Source organism: Halichoerus grypus, chromosome 15 (assembly GCF_964656455.1).
Source record: "Halichoerus grypus chromosome 15, mHalGry1.hap1.1, whole genome shotgun sequence".
In the NCBI taxonomy this organism is placed as follows: Eukaryota; Metazoa; Chordata; class Mammalia; order Carnivora; family Phocidae; genus Halichoerus; species Halichoerus grypus.
Window position 1 is genome coordinate 9,621,267 of NC_135726.1, and position 17,533 is coordinate 9,638,799.

Genomic DNA, 17,533 nt, shown 5'->3' on the forward strand with positions numbered 1-17,533 from the left:
GGTTTGCCACAAAATGTTTACCTGACGGAATCCAACCTATCTTTCAGATCCCCGCCTCTTTAGGAAGGACTTCTTCAGCTGTGTCAGAGCTTTCTTGTAAACTTTTGGGGGTGTATGTTGAATTCTTTCTCTTTGGAACGCCAGTCACTGTAATTTGGGTAGTTTGTTATTTAATAATGCCTGTGTCTCTTGCTAGAGCGCACATCTCATAATTCAGGCCTAAGGATGCAGGATCTGGCACACGGGACTCCAGGGAGTTTGTTCTCCTTCCCTGCTCTGTCTCGCTCGTTCTTTTTCCCTATTTCTGATCAATAGAAATCCTTGTGAGAAGTAAACTTTTCAGTTTTCCACTGACTTTTTTATTTGTAAATCTATCCCAGGAATGTTCAATTGACTTGTTGAGCGTAACTGTTTAGTAAAGCAAGATCTGGGATGTTTAGCAAATAGAATGTTCCACTGTGAATGGGAAGTCCCATGACAGGGAAATTGGATTTCTCCTTTACTTTGTATATCTGATAAGGCTTGATTAAATATTAATCAGACTCTCCTGGAAACAGGGCCCAAGTTTAGTGATATAATTGTAGCTCATATTCATAACATAGGATTCCTGCTCCTTACTGCTTCCTCTGGAATAATAATGTCATTTCCCTGCAAGGCCTGTCAAGTCAAGGAGAATAGAGAGAGAGGGAGAAGGGGCATGTGTCAGACATGGTTTGCTGGACTGTGAATGGAAGGCCACTGGTTAGTTTTGACTGGAATATGGTCCCTGTCTGCATCCCTCTTTCAGATTTGTCCGTTTGTTAATATCTGTTGGGCCCTGCTATGTGCCAGGAAGTGTTCTAGGTGCAAAGATACGGCAGTAAACTACACAAAGATCTCTGACCACATAAAGCGTAAATTCTAATGTTTCCTGACACCTACACTTTTGAGAACTATTACATGTATTCTCAATTAATGCTCACAACTACCTGTGAGGAATAATTTCTTATCCCCCATAATGGACATAGATTTTTTTTTTTCCTGCTGGTATGTTTTTCTATAAAATCTCTGCTGTAAGGAACAAATTCTGCCTTAGGTAGAGATGAACAGCTCCCATTTCAATGTTCCAGAGGTGGATCAGTAAATCAGATATGACCAACCAGAAAAATCTTATCTCCAGGCAAACCCAGGCCAGAGTCCTCTCTGGGGCTTGAACACCAGAACTATCAACAAGACTCAATTTTCCCCTGTTGAGATTACTGAAGAAGTACTTACTGGCAGACAGAAATTCACATGCTGCTATGTACCCATCCACACACAAATAATGCACGTGCACGCACACACACGCGAGAAAGAGAGAGAGAGAGAGAGAGAGTGAACCAGCCTACCGACATCTTTTGAGGTTCTGGATTTAGTTGTGCCCAAGTCGAATATCTTCCAGAACCAACCTGCCTGTTTATCTCTTCCATTTCCCTCCTTTTTCCTCTCTTATCTCTCTGGTTTTTGGAAAACAATTTATTGAATACTGTTTTAGTTTGAAACTGCTGCCTATTATCACAAACTTAGAGTCTTGTTTATTACAAACATAGGTTTATTTTCTGAGTCTTCATGGGTCAGGAGTCAGGGCTTAGACGGTCTTCCGCTCAGGGGCTTCTAGTGAGGCATCAGCTGGGCTGTGTTCTCATCTGCAAGCTTGCTTAGGGAAGCCTCTCTTCCAGTTCATTCAGGCTGTTGGCGGCATTTGCTTTCTTGGAGCTGTATGACTGTTTTAGTGCTGTTGGCCAGGGGACACTCTCAGCTCCTCAAGGCCACCCATGGCTCTTAGCCATGTCGCCCCTCACCAGCCCACTCACAACATGGTAACTTACTTCCTCAAAGCCAGCAAGGGAGAATCTCTTGCTCCAGTTTGCTAAGATGGAATTGTATACAATGTAACCTAATCTAGGGAATGCCATCATTATGTTTGCCACATGCCATTGGTTAGAAACAAGTCACAAAGTCTGCCCCCATTCAAGGGGATGGGATTGTACAAGGGTGTGATTCATGGTGGGTCACCAGTGAATGTGCCTGCTACTAGAACCTACACCACACTGGGGAGTATCAAAGTGCAAAAGAGATACGGCTCCTTCTGTCTTGGAGCTTACATTCTTGTAAATTTGGAGCTTGTAAATTATATAAGCCAAAGAAATGCTGCCTATTCCCCAGTTTTGTTTTTCCCTATAAGCTAGTTTGAGTTCTTGGCAGCAGCAGAAATAATCCTAACCAATACAACTGTTTTGTAGATGGGACAAACATGTAGGTTGTAGGAGTTGAGGATCCTATCCTAGGGCTCTTTCTCTGGGCCCCTAATCATGGAATGGGTAAGACTTTGGGGTGAAATGTGGGGGTTAATTGTGTTTTGGCTCCACTGTTTCTGACCTTAGACACTTCACCTTTTTGAGCCCCAGTTTTCTGATCTCTAAAATGAACATAGCACCTGTCCACTGTAGCCTATTCTGTGTGGTTCCTATGTGACAGTGTTCTGAGAATAGCTGCAGACCTAGGCAGGTATTGCTAATGTACTTGGAGACCAGCAACAAGATCACACCACTGTGGAATATTTCTGGACCAGTTGATTGTTTACCTGGATCTTCCCAAAGGACACATCTTGAGAGGAAGCACTCTGCCCTTTTTTAGCATCTTTGCTTCTCCATTTCTTGACACACAGAATGTGCTAAGTGAATGCTGGTTGGTCCTTCCAGGATCTCGTGTGTTCTTTCGTCAACGCATTTGTGGGAGACGGAATAATGGCCCCTGAAAGATGCCCACACCCTGATCCCTGGAACCTGTACGTGGCAGAAGGGACTTTCCAACTGTGTTAAGGGTCTTGAGACGGGGAGATTGTCCTGGATTATCTGGGTGGCATATGTAATCACAGTGTCTTTAAAAAGAGAGACAGAAAGGTCAGAGGTAGAGGGAAGGAGATGTGGTAACAGAAGCAGAGTTTGGAGTGATGTCATGGCTGGGAGGGACCACAAGCTAAGGAACACAGCAGCCTCTAGAAGCTGAGAAAGAAGGAACAGATTCTTCTGTAGAGTTTCCAGAAGGGATGCAACCCTGCTGAGACCTTGATGTTGGCCAATGATACTCTTTTCTGAACTGACCTCCAGAACTATAAGATAATAAATTTGTGTTGTTTTAAGCTGCGAAATTTGTGGTAATATTTTATGGCAGTAATTGGAAACTAATATAGTGCTAGTCTGATAACAGTATTGTTTTATGTGTGGCCCTAGTGTGTGCAGGAACCAGCTACTATCAGCACATCAGAACCAGTTTGTAAGTATTTTGAGAATTTTACAAGCTCATTGTCAAACTCATGATAGCATGAAATTGACTATGTTGGGATTATTTACACAAATCAACAGCTATAAATTACAGCTTAAAAAAATTCTGGAGAGCTAGTTTATCAGCATACCACTGTGGGTGGGTGTCTGTGTATTATGGGGAGCATGGGGGCAACTGGGTCTAAGTAGAGATATATGTGATATATGGTGATTCCAGAGGACACCAAGGCCTTTGAAGGCAGGGGCCATGTCTTCTTATCTCTAAAATTGTTCCTTCTCTATGCTTTGCACATTGTATGTTCCCCAAATATTTATTAAATAAAAATTTGGAATATGTTATCCTTTAATGACTGGCCCAAATGGGATCAGTCCTTCAATCTTGGCCTCTTCCATACTATTGTCCAACCAACCATCCAGGGGCACCCCAAAATAGCAGAAAACTATGGGATTTGAAACCGGTGAGAATCTGAATTTGAGACACTGCCTTGTCACTGATCAGTTGTGGGACCCTGCAGAAGTAGCCTTCGTGAAGTCCAGTTACCTCATCAGCGAGATGGAAATTATGCTTGCATACTGTTGTGTGAAGGTCAAACACAATAATGGACATGGAGGGTGTTTGTAAACTCTAAAATACCATATAGATAGAGGTCATTATCACATTGAAAACTGAGTAAAAGCCTCATGATGTAAAACTGTGGTTTCTGACCTGGTGTGTGTGTGTGTGTGAGAGAGAGAGAGAGAGAGAGAGAGAACACAAATAAATATCTGTGAAGTTTTAAAAAAATATATTTATGGTGAGGGAGCCCATCTGAGGCTTTCTGGATATGAAACTTCGGGAGCGGGCCCCTCCTGAAATGGACAGGTGTATTTTCAAAAAAGCCCCACGGGTGATTCCAGTTTACACCCCCGGTTGCACAGAGGAAAGAATTTTAGAGATGAGTTTTCAGAGGCATCTGCATGGGACCCTGAGCTTATTTTCACCATTGGGAATGACTTGACTTAACGAAATGATTGGTAGCGTTCCTTCCAGTAAATAAGACTCTTATTTACCTTCAGAGCCCAGCAAAGTGCCTGACAACACCATAGGCGCTTGACAAATGTTTGTTGGATCAGAGAATGAGAATAAGGGGAGGTGGAGATAAATTAGCTGTGTGTCTTTGACCACTAGGTGGCAGGAGCATCATGCTGAGTCCAAGCTCAGGTGCCTGGCTGTCCCGGTGGGGTGGGGGTGGTTGACCAGAGCCTTCTTGAGGGGCCTTGAATGTCTTTCTAGGATAAGGCTTGTCATGGGAGTATTGGGGGTTGCAGGGAGCGAGGAGGCCTTTTTCACAAAAAAGCCTCACACTTAGACTTTACAAATTTCACAAAAGGCCTCACAGCAAAGAAATTTATTTCCATTGTCATAAAAATCCACAGATAGGATGGAAAAAAATTTTCACACTCTTATAGATCTGTATATTTTTTAAATGTAACATTTCTTAAATTCCTTAAATGTATGGATAGTCTCAAAAACATAAGTGGCAAGTTCTCCCCACTTCCCTGCCTCCCCGCCCTACTCCCCCCCACTCACCAGGTCCTGCACCCCTTCCCCACAGAGCTGGGGATGGGACGGGGCCTCCTGATGGAAGCGACACTGGACTGTTCAGCCTCAGAGCTCATTCCCATTGCAGGAGGAGCCTGGCTCCTAAGCAGGGTTTTTCAAAATGCAGCAGAATCACCTGGGTCTGGTGTGTATAAAAATGCCAATTCCTAGGGATCACCAGACTGTGAATCCGAATCCCTGGCGTGCTTTAGTCTGCAGTCGCCCTGGCTGTGAACCAGCTGCATGTGATTCTCACGTACAACCCAAGTGTGAGAACCACTCCGTCAGGCTTTCTCAGGAGCCTTCTTGAGGCTCTCATGGGCCCTCTCAGAGGTCCAGAGATGTTCCAGCTACCTCCAGCTTCACATACAGATGCACACATGCACACATGCTCACACACACACACACACACACACACACACACACAGGTTTTTTTTTTCTGGATTATATGCACGGTGACACATGGTCATCATACAGATCCACGGATTATAAAATAAATACAGGAAACAGAAATCTGTCATGTTAAGTTCAGAGAGAGTTAAAATGTTATTAGTTGGTATTTTACTGCCTTCAATCTTGACCGCTCTCCGCCTTTAGGTATAAAAATAAGGCAGTTTTTTTTTTTTTTTTTTTTCCTCCAGAGAAGCTTCATTAAAGCTAATAGGATGCCTAACCCCAGAGAGAGAATTTCGGGGATGCGCAACAGCAATCTATGATGCAGGTCAAACAGTCTAGTTATCACATTAGTGTATGTTCCTGAGAAACACTCCAGAGTCCAAGTTCAAGGGCATCTTCTTGAGACACGTTTTTTTCTGTATAGTGAGGCTTAAAGTTTGTGTTCTTTTGAGATTTCCTTCCCTTACCGAGACTGCAGTTGTCTGGCTATGCCCATGGGTTTATGGTGTTTGAGCCCTTCCTGGATCCAAGCACTGAACTAAGTGCTTTATGTGCATGATCTCATTTCATTCTTATGGCAACTCAGTTGTCTGGCAGCTGTTAGTTAGCATCCTTATTCTACATTATAAGGAATGTGATATGGTTACGTGAGGTGATGACAAGACTGGCCTGGCTGTGGGAAGTACGAGTGATTCCCTTTCAATCAATACAGGATATGACAAAGGTGGAGGGATTTTGCAGATGTTAATGGGGTCCTTGAGCAGGTGATTTTGAGCTAATAAGGAGATGATCCTGAGTGGGCCTGGCCTAATCAGGTGAGCCCATAAGAGAGGGTCCAGGCCTTCCATCAGGCTAGAAATAGTGTTCTACTGGCCTTGAAGGTATATGCTGCCGTGTTGTGAGAGGGCATATGAGCACGTGTGAGCGTCGACAAGGGCCCTGATCAAGAAGGGAATACAGCCTGCTGATCACCTTGATTCCAACCCTGGGAGACCGACGCAAAGGACCCATCTAAGTGATGTCCAGATTCCTGACCCATGGAAGTGATGAAATAATATTGTTTGAAGCCTCTAAATTTGTGGTGATTTGTTAATGCAGTTTAGGCTTCTCTGTCTGAGCACACCAGACCCAGTGCTGCAGGGTCAGCCCACGGGGACTCCTTAGTTCTTTATAATAATTGCTGGCAGGATTCTTTGGCATCTTTCTGGAATTCATACACCACAACCCTCCCACCCCTAAAAAGTCTTGAAGTGATTGGGCATGTAGATTTCTGTGAAAGATCCCAGAAGATCCAGGTCCTACCTGTACAGTCGAGCCCTGTGGCCAAATAGTTAAGTCACACATCTTCTAAGCCAGAGGTTGTGGGTGTGGATTCTACCATATTTATGGTTTCCAGAATTAGCAAATAAAAATACTAGAATGCCCAGGTGCATTTGATTTTCAGATAAACAGCAAATAATATTTTAGTATAAGTTTATCTCATGCAATATTTGGGACATACTTACACTAAAAAGTTATTTGTGTCTGAAATTCAACTTTAAGTGGGCATCCTGAATTCCACCTGGCAGCCCACCAGCAAGGTGCCTCTTTACTTCCCGTGAGGCAGCACAACTTAGTGGCTGATGGGGGCTGAGCACATGGATTCTGGAAGCAAACTTGGGTCTGAATCCTGAACTTCTCCTTGCCTCGATTTCTTCATCTGTAAAAGGAGAGCATATAGTGAGAGGATTAAATGGAATAAACCACGCAGAGTGCTTTTCGGGGGTCCTGCCTTGGTAAGTGATACATAAATATTAGTGGGGATGATGCTGGGAATCCCTAAGGATGTCCCAGCGCCACAGCAAAATACTCAATGGACATGGTTGTGGTTTCCTTCCTCGCGCTCTTTGGTACCGCTAAAATGGAGCCCTTCCAAAGTACTGGGAACATTTTGGGGGACCATTTGGGGGATTCTATTTCAATTTTGGGACTGCAAATGCTTGGCAGCGAGTGACGAGCTATAGAAGTGGCTGACAGATGGTTTCTCTTTCCATCTGAGTTTCCTGGTGTGGAGGAAACAAAACTTCTGTCGATGATTCATTGTTGAAGCCGGCTTTAGCCAGCATTTAAATAGAAACGGCTGGCTGTAGGAAACGTTGTCACCACACAGAAGTGAGATCTGTTTCAAAACCGTGGTGAGCAAAGTGCACTTCTTAGAGACAAGACCAGGGTATTAAATTACATGCAGTAGCATGTCTTCTCGAAAAAGTCAGGCTTCCCTGGCTGCCCGCAGATCAAAGCTTCTATAAGCCTTGTTCGCTGGAGAGCAGGTTTCCCTCAAGCTGGATATTCACACCATTGGGGTACATACATTAAGAATGCTGGATCACAGGATTCCCTTTAAATCTTGATTATGGTGTCAAGGAGACAGTTTTAATTTGATGTTGGTATGTCTTTTAAAAAATAATAATAATAAATAAATAAAATCTTTCCAAAACTTGCTAATCTCTTTTTTATTAACAGGAAACTGACCTGAAGCCCAGAGACTCTAAGAGGCAATCGTTTTTAACTAGACTCTAATAATGTTGTATTATATTAGTTTTTTTTAAAGTATTCTTTTGGTAACTTTTTATTTTGACCGTAATTTCCAACTCACAGAAAAGATGCAAAAAACATAGTGTAAGGTACTCCTTTATGCCTTCCACCCAGATTCACCTACCGATACATTTTGCCCATTTGCTGTATAATTCTCGCTCTCTCTTTCTCTCTCTCCCTCTCTTTCCCTCTCCCCCCTTCTCTCCCCTTTCTCTCTCCCTCTTTCCCCAGCTTCTCTCTGTCTTCCTCTCCCCCCCTTCTTTTCTTTCTCTATGTATTTTAAACCATTTGAATGAATTTTGGAGAGACCTCATTCCCCTTTATACCTAAAATACTTAAATGTGTATTCCTTAAGAACCAGGACTTTCTCTTAATGATCAAACTCAGGCAATATACTGTTGATACGGTGCTGTTCCCTAATTCGCAGTTCATATTCAGTTCCATCCATTGTCCCAATAAAGTTCTTAACAGCTCCCTCCCTCTACTGCCACCCCAGTCTAGAATTCAACTCAGGGTAGCCCATTATCTTCAGTTGTCCTGTTTCTTATCCCTTTAGTAGTTTGTAATAGTTCTTCAACCTTCCTTTGACTCTATTGATCTGGCCGTTTCTGGAGAACACAGTACCATTTTTGTTTTTGTTTGTGTGTTTTTTAGAATGTTCCTCAGTTTGGGTTTGTCTGGCATTTCCTCATGAATAAATCCAGTTATACATATTCTGGCAGGGATATTACAGAAGTGATACGGTGTCCTTCTCAGTGTACTGTATCAGAAAGCATATAATATAAGTGTGTCTATGTTGGTGATATTGCCTCTGATCACTTGGTTAAGGCTTGCCTGCCAGGTTTCTCAACTATAAAGTTATCCTTTTTCATTTTGTAATTAATATGTGATTTGTGGGGAACTCTTTTGAGACTAGGTGAATAATCTGTTTTTTTATCAAACTTTGAGCAACTAGTTGATTTTCTAACATTTCCTTTTTATTTATTAGTAGGCATTCAACTGCAATTACTTGTTATTTAATGGTGGACTCATAGGTCTTTAAATTTTGTTCATGGTTTATAATCCATTACTATGATTTATTTTGATGCTCGGATTACCCCATATTTAGGCGGTGGGAGTCCTAACCTGCCTTCTTTGTATTAGTGTTTAAGATTCCTTTCTCTTCATGGTAAATGATACTCATTTTCCTTTTACAGTAGCAATATAATTTTTAAAAATTTATGTTTAAAAGTGAGTTTATTTAAAGAAAAATAATGATATAATTCTATATAATATAAGTATATATATAAAATATTATGAAAAATATTAATGCTACTTTGGGCCCAGGTATAACAAAAATCACAGAAATGTTAGTATGCAAATAACAGAAATTTGGGAAATGCTGCTCTTATATTGTGGATAGGTTGGCTCTGTGTTTTTGTATTTCAAATATTTGACCGTTGTGTCCTAATTAAAAACATGGAATGTTTCCAGACTGCTTCTGTTTTGGCACGCACAGTCTCTTACACTGCCTCTTTTCCTTGATGTGCAATAATAATCCTTTGCCAGGCTTTATGTCCTGGCCTTTCTTTGGGAAATACAGAATACAGCAGGAAAATGATCTGTCCCCATTACAACCTCACCAAGTTATTCAAGGCCCAGTTCCAAGACCCCTTTTAATCAGGTAGGGTTTTTATGCATGCACAAATTAGGGCTGGCTTACTTAAACTATATGTATGAGATTGCCCACAGAATCTAAGACAAGTCTGAAGATCTAGGCTTGGGGAAAAGAGAAACATGGTAGCTTTGGGGATCTGGGTAGCAGGGAGTCATGGGGAGGCTCTTTAGGGTACCACCATCCGGATGATGCGCTCCATTCATTTTCGTATGTTTGCATCTCTCTTCTTAAACTTTATATTGCTAGGTGAACATCCATTTGGCTTTCCCTGGGTCATGAGTCCCATTTGGCTAGAGGAGGGAAGGGCACCTTGACTTAACGGACTCCTGAAACAACATACAAGGCAGGGTCATTCCCCAAAGGAAAATTGGGTGCAATTCACAAAACACCTCAAATAACAAGCGTTATTATGTACCAGGTACTCAGTTAAAAATTTAACATCTATTGACTGACTTAATATACACCATAACCTGATAACATTTTTTTTTTATTTGAGAGAGAGAGAGAGCAAGAGAGAGAGCCGAGCAAGGGGGAGAGGGAGAAGCAGGCTCCCTGCTCAGCGTGGGGCTCCATCACAGGACCCTGGGATCATGACCGGAGCCAAAAGCAGATGCTTAACCAACTGAGCAACCCAGGCGCCTAACCTGATAACATTTTAATGTTGTCATTCCCCTTTTACAGAGGAAACAACAAAGTAAGAGATTAAACACATAATGTGTGCAAGGTCATACAGCTGGTAACTGTAGAAGTCAGGATTCAGACCTAGTGCATCTATCTTTAGAGTCCCTGCTGTTGACCACTGAGCCATAGTACGGTGCAGTCAATACTTGGCAGGAAAAGCCTAGAGTGCCCGCCCACTTCCATTCCATTGAGACTTATTTATCTTATATACAAACATCACCTCTACCAATTTCGCACCCTAGAGCCCTATGCATCTCTCCCTTTTACGCTGCTGGCCTTCTCTGGGTGACTGGGTCCCTGTCTCACTCTGTCTTCTAGACAGTGGGCTCTTTACCAGCATTGCCAGGCTGTATTTATCTCTGAATCCTTTACAGTACATAAAATAGGGCCATGCACATAGCAAAAGCTTAGTAAATATTTGTAAACTTGAAGGGAGTCTCCTTAATAATACTTACCTTAGCAAAGATAGATAGATAATAGATAGATAGATAGATAGATAGAGATAGATACTTACGTATAGATAGACAGATTGCTCCTGACTGAGAATAGGAGCTTTTGATATCCTCTTAATTCATCTAGTTAACAATAAAATACTTTGGGTCAATGTGATGGTGCACTGATTTCCTATCTTGCTAGTTGATTAATCTCAAAGGATCATTGGGATATCCAGTCGTCTGCCCTCAAACAAAGACAGTAGTCAGACCAGCTCTTAATATCAGCAGTCAACCTGAGCATTAGCTTGGGCTCTGTAAATAGGTATTTATGCTTGTTTTTGCAAAGGATTGCTTGTTTTTGCAAAGGATGAAGATATCAAATGCATTGGGATGTGTGCCTTGGTCTGACTCTCTGCTTCCCAGCATAGCCTTTTAATTCATTAGGCTGCTGGGCCCCCTCCTGCTGGCCTTGGATAGAATTCTCCAGAGTCAGGAAAACAGAAATAATCCCTTCTTGCTCCCTGGGCAGGCTTTTGAAAAACTGAGAAGGGCTGGCCCCAGAAGTCATTTTAATTGACACTGGCTTGGCTTTTGAATATTTTTTTTTCCAATTTGTTAAGTGGTATTGTGTGTTTTCAGTGACTTGGACATTAGCAAGTGCTTAGCTTGATTTCTGGGCCCAAATTCTGGAAAAGTCAGTTGCTATGTGTAGTGTTGGGCATTTTTTACTTAACTTTTCTGAACTTTACTTTGTCATAAGTAAAATGGGAATAGTATCACTTATAAGGTTGTTGTATTTGGCAAGTTAATACCTCAAAAATGCTATTTTCCCCCAAAGTAGCTCCCAAGATAAGGACTTGGGTGCAGGTCATTTATTTAGAAGGTGACGTCAAGAAGGAGGAGTTGGCCCTTTGAGATTCCGTGTGGAACAGGCCCCAGAATCATGACAGCGGAGGAGAGGGAATCTGGGCATTTATCCCCGGGCTCTCATCCTCTGCTCCTGTGATTGGTTTAGGATGGACATGTGATCCAAGCCAGACCAATCAGAGCCTTCCTGGGAGTACCTTGATTCCCACCAGAGCTAGCGGAGAGGAAGTCCTTCTTCCTTGTCCAGAGGAAAGGGGAGTGATCGCCTTACCTGAGAGAGGTTAAGTTAGAAGTGCTGGCCCCCATCTTCCCCAGCTGAGTAAATATGGGCAGGCCACCTCACCTCTCTGAAATGTAGTATCCTTATCTGAAAGCAGGATTGCTGCCTTCTTTCCAAGGAATTGTTTTGATTCAGTGAATGTGTGTGTAAAATGCTTGGTAATTGGCAAATCCTCAGGAAATGTTAGTTTTGTTTTTGTGGTTTGCCTTGATTTGATTTCATTATATGGAAATCTCTGAACGCTAAGCTGGGACAGTTTTTTAAAAGCGATTCCCATCTTTATGCGTGTGTTTGTGAGCTTGCCATGTGGGTCCTCTGTTAGTTTTGACTCCCAGCTCTGATAGGTGGTGATTTACTTTCTGGGTGCCTCCCATGGACAAGTGTCCCCCAGTCCTCAGGGAAAGCCTACATCACCAGCCTTCTTTGTCTTATCACTCCTGAAAGAAAGATGTGTTCTTTCTTTCCCACTCAGGCTGGATTAGTAGCTACCTTAATTCATGAGCAAATAGACAATGGATCGGCCTTGGGGGACAAACCAAAGAAACTGTTGTACCAGTATGTCCTCCCACCCAATCTGTTCTGCCTCCCAAAACTGGACCAAGTGAAATGGTGAAATTTCATTTTTGGAAGATTTTCCATGGTCTTCTCTTACTTGAGAGCATTCTCCAGTAATCCCTTGATTAATCCCTATGCTTTTTGTAAAAATCCAAAACCCTTGAAGGGTCCTTTGTGGATTTCTATAATGCAGTCTTGTTCATTTGTTGTTTCTCTTCTCAGTGCATGCGGTAGCTAAATGGACCATTCTTTGAGCCCACCATACGCTTCCCCACTGATGTACCCAAAGATAGTTGCTTCTCCTGGGCAACTCTCCTCACCTGCTTCTGATGGACATTATTTATCAATTACAGCAGTCTTTACCACTCTTCCCACATGAAAGCCCAAGACAGGCTTTACAAATAAACTGCCATTTGCAGAAGAGATAGAATTTATTTGTTATCGCATCATTAAATTGTAAGCTTTTGGATGACAGAGGCTGTGTATTTCTTATTTTTCCTAAGACATTAAAAATACTGTGTTGGAAACATGGTAGGTATTTGATTAGTGTTTGTTGAGTGAATGAAAAACCTTGTTTGAAAGCATTTACCATCTGGCTTCCAGACTGGAACTTGTGGGTTGTGGTTTCAGTCTGGTTACACATACACGCTTAAATTTGATCTTCATCACAATTCGAGGCCATAGACAATATAATTATCCCCATTTTATTAGGGGAAAGCTCAAATGCCAAGCAGTTTGCCCAGATTTGATCCCTCATTTGCAAAATTCCAAGTCTTAAGCTCTTAATCAGCGCTCGTGTGGGTACTGCTTGTGGTGGGTGGAGGGTGCAGTTGCTATGGTCAGAGTCACTCCTTCGCCTGGGTGTCTGGGTGCCAATTTGAATAACTCATGGGACATATTTCCCAGCATCTTTGCTTTGCTGGTAATAGGAGCTGTGTTCATTCTGCTCAAGGCAGAGAATGCAAAAACACTTATGTCTTTCACAACCCAGGCTGCTGTAACAAAGGATCATAGACCGCGTGGCTTCTGAACAACAGAAATGTATTTCTTACAGTCTCGAGGCTGGAAGTCGGAAATCAGGGTGCCAGCATGATCAAGGATTTGGGAAAGCCCTTTTCTGGTTGCAGACTGCTAGTGTCTTTGTATCCACACACAAGGGAGGGAGAGAGAGAGACGGGAAGCAAGCTCTCTCCTGACTCTCCTAATGGCAGTAATCTCATTCATGAGGGCTCCACCCTCATGACGTCACCTAATCCTGATTACCTCCTGAAAGCCCACCTCCTAATACCATCCCATGGGAGAGGGGGAGGGTTACAACATAGGAATTTTGGAGCGTCACAAACATTCAGTCCATAACAACTTATTTTTTCTCCCACAATCAAATCTAGAAGTGAAATATTGAGATCTATATATTCTCTATTGTTAAAAAAAAAGGGAAGCTACTGGGTATTTCCCAAGCATCCCCTTCTTCCCTGCATTAGCAAATGGGAAAAGAAGCCAATGTTGATTGTGCTTACTATGTACCAGGCATTGTCTGTGTGCATTAAGTACATTATTCTGGTTGCTGGAGTGGAAGGGGGGGGGGGGGGAGAGATGGGGTGGCTGGGTGATGGACACTGGGGAGGGTATGTGCTATGGTGAGCGCTGTGAATTATGTAAGACTGATGATTCACTGACCTGTACACCTGAAACAAATAATACATCAAATGTTAATAAAAATTAAAAACAAAACAAAACAAAAAAATAAGTACATTATTCTCATGAACAACACCCATTCCTCTTAAAAGACTTCACTCAAGCGTCACTTCCTCTGTGTACACTTTCCTTGACATCCTCTTTTGTCAGAATTGACCCCTCCCTATTCTGTGCTCCCACTTGCCCCCCTAACGTTGCCTCTTTGAAGCTCTGTTGCATATATTGGTGTCCATTTCTGCCCCTTCTCTTGACCTGCCTGTCCAAAATGGAAGCCCTAGTCACAAGTGCTACTGAGCATTTGCAATGTGTCCAGTCCAAATTGAGATGTCCTGTATTAAAGTACACACCAGACTTTGAAGTCTTAGTATGAAAAATGGAGTGTAAAATGTCTCATTTAATAATCTTTATATTGATTGTTGAATTGATAACATTCTGTATATTAGGTTAAATAAAATATTAAAATTAAATTTCTTTTTTTACTTTTTAAATTTGACTATTAGAAAACTTAACTTTGTATGTGGCTCATATTCATATCTTTACTGGATACCACAGTTTTAGACTGTGAATTTCCTTTTTTTTTTGACTGTGAATTTCTTGAGGAAAGGTCTGTGTCTTATTTTCTTTCTATTTCTAGGACCCGGAACAGGGTCCTACACCCAGTAAATGGTCATTAATAATCTGTTGAACAAACATATGTCTTCGTTTAACATAGAGTCCCAGATCTTCTGGCCCCAGTGATAAGACCTGAAATTTGGCAGGAAGACCCCAATGAAGGAACTCATCACAGTGAAGGTTGGGTGAGGGGAGGCATTTTGGCTGTCTCTGTGCAGAAACCATATTCTTCAAGTCAAGAGACCAGTTAACATAACAAAAAGCAAAACAGGGGGCCCCTGGGTGGCTCAGTTAAACGTCAGCCTTCGGCTCAGGTCATGGTCCCATGTCCCAGGATCGAGCCCTGCATCGCATTGGGCTCCCTGCTCGGCGGGGAGTCTGCTTCTTCCTCTGCCCCAACCCCCTGCTCAGGCTCTCTCTCTCTTGCTCGCTTTCTCTCATAAATAAATAAAATATAAAAAAGAAAAGCGCAAAACTGAAAGGATGGTGTGAGCTAATGGGATAGCTGGAGTGGGGAAGTAGTAAGCCTGGCATATGGTTAGTAGAAAGCTTCAACAGCTTCCCCATTTGACTTCCGAAGAAAGAGCCAATTCCCTGGAAGAGTTACAATAGGAGCTCTGGGAACTTAACTGTTCCAAATCCCCTCACTGCTCCTCTATATCCTAATGGCTTTTTGTGGCTGTTCATCCAAGGGCATTGTCGGGCCACAAGGGGAAGGTCAAGAGCATCAGGGAATCAACACACTTGTCAGAAGTAGCCCTCTACCAATGATGCCTGGGAATTGATGGATAAATAGGACAATTTCCTCACCTTTCAGATGAGACACTCTGGGGCTTGTTTACCTCTCCCACAGTGGTAACTTGCTCATCAACATCCCCTGAACTGGCTTCTTCCCTTTCCTGTTTTATATTCCTCTTCCCCCAGCTGTGCTTCTTGGGATCACCTCCCAACACTGCTGATACTCAAGTCCTTGTTCTGACACTCAACGTCTGATTCCAGAGGATGCAAACGAGGGCAGGGGGGAATCGAGGTACTTGATGTCTCACTGGGACCATATTTAGGCTCATCTCATATCCCTCTTTGCATTGAACCCCACATTTACTCTTGGTAATCACCTCCATGCCCAAACTTTCACGCCACACCACCACCGCACATCCTTGTTCCTTTCCACAGAAATCCAAGACCATCGACTTGGCGTTCAAAGACCTCCACACCTGGTACCGACTCCCCATCGTGCCTCTCTCCTGTTCCACTCCATCCCCATGTGTGTGTTTCAGCTACACTGTTCTACTCTCCACTCATCAATATGCCCTTCAGAAGTTCTCACCTCCTTGCTTCTACACAAACGTTTCCTTCCCTATGCCCCAAATGGCTTTTGAAAGGTTTATCTCCATTACCACCCAAACATCATTCACACTGCTGAAAAGAATTTTGTTTCCAACTGCTTGGCCTCTTCCCCATTCTCAGAGTTGTAAGTGAAAATGTGGATTTTAGTTTCGATTCCAGTTGCTGGACTGTGTTTAAATGTGACAGTGTACCGACACTGGCTAAGACCATGAGGTTTATATGGAGTACGTGAACATTAAATTAGAATATTCTAAGAAAATCCTTTGTGCAGGCACTTTGAAAGAATTTCACTGACAACATGAGTAATATTTCTACCTTGCAAATTCAGATTTATGTATGTGGCATTTTATGGACATGGGGCTTAGTTCTATTTTTTTGGCTTCCTGCTGAGAATATGGTAAACACAATAAAGCCTCCCTAATCATTTAATTCCTCTTTCATGAAATCTTAGCCTTGGGGATTTACTTTTGTGTATCTCTTTGATAACCTTGAGGATATTAGATCATCAAAATGAAAATGGTTGAGATGTGTGAGGGTTTTTTTTTTTTTTTTGAGAGAGAGATGTGTGAGTTTTAAAATCAGTACCTCACTGAACACTGGGATGGAGGGCCAGAAAAAAAAATGCTTCTTGATATGCATATTATTTGCTACAAAACAAAACAAAATTACAAACATATCCTTGAAATCAGAGAAAACAGACTACTTGAAGAGTTTCTAGAGAACAAGGGATGGTAATTTGAAATGCATCATATTTCACCCTAGTTAAGCCAAGAAGCGTGATAGGGTGATTAAGAGCATGGGTTCTAGCTTGGCTCGAAATCCTGGCCCCATCACTTACTAGCTATGTGATCTTGGGCAAGTGCAGAACCTTAATCTTCAGTCTTGTCACCTATAAGATCGGTGTAATGATAAACCTTACCTCCCAGGGCTATTAGGAGGGTAGGCAAATTAATATGTTTATTATTTAACTTTAGTTTATATATATATATATATATATATATATATATATATATATATATATATATATATACAGCTCTCTTAACAGCGTATTATAGGTACCCCATAAGCGTGATTATAATTCTTGTCATTACATGATGTCTTCAATAGTTATTTTATTTAGTGGTTATACTTTCTTGCTTGAGGGAACTTGAATGTTTTTTCTTAAAGGCTTGTCTCATCTTGACTCCTATTTTCTCTACACAGTCTTTAGTTTCTCATTTGAAAATTCTTCTATCACATTTTTTTTTTCCCCTTTTTGAGTCACCCACTTCTTGCATTTTAATAGTGGGGCTGCTTTTCCAACAACTATTTATGTGGAGTCACCAATATGCCAGGCAAGGTTATGCTATGCTGAATACTTTATTTATATATTTTATGTAAACATAATTTGCTTTGTAGGCACAATGTAACAAAAGCTCTAAAGCCACAAATACATTAGACAATGTTTCAGTTCACTCCAATCAAATTTAAATGATAGAGAAGCCTTCACAGTTCCTTTAAGGCAAACTGAGACTTTCCTTACACTTTTTTCAGAAAACCAGTCACGTGACA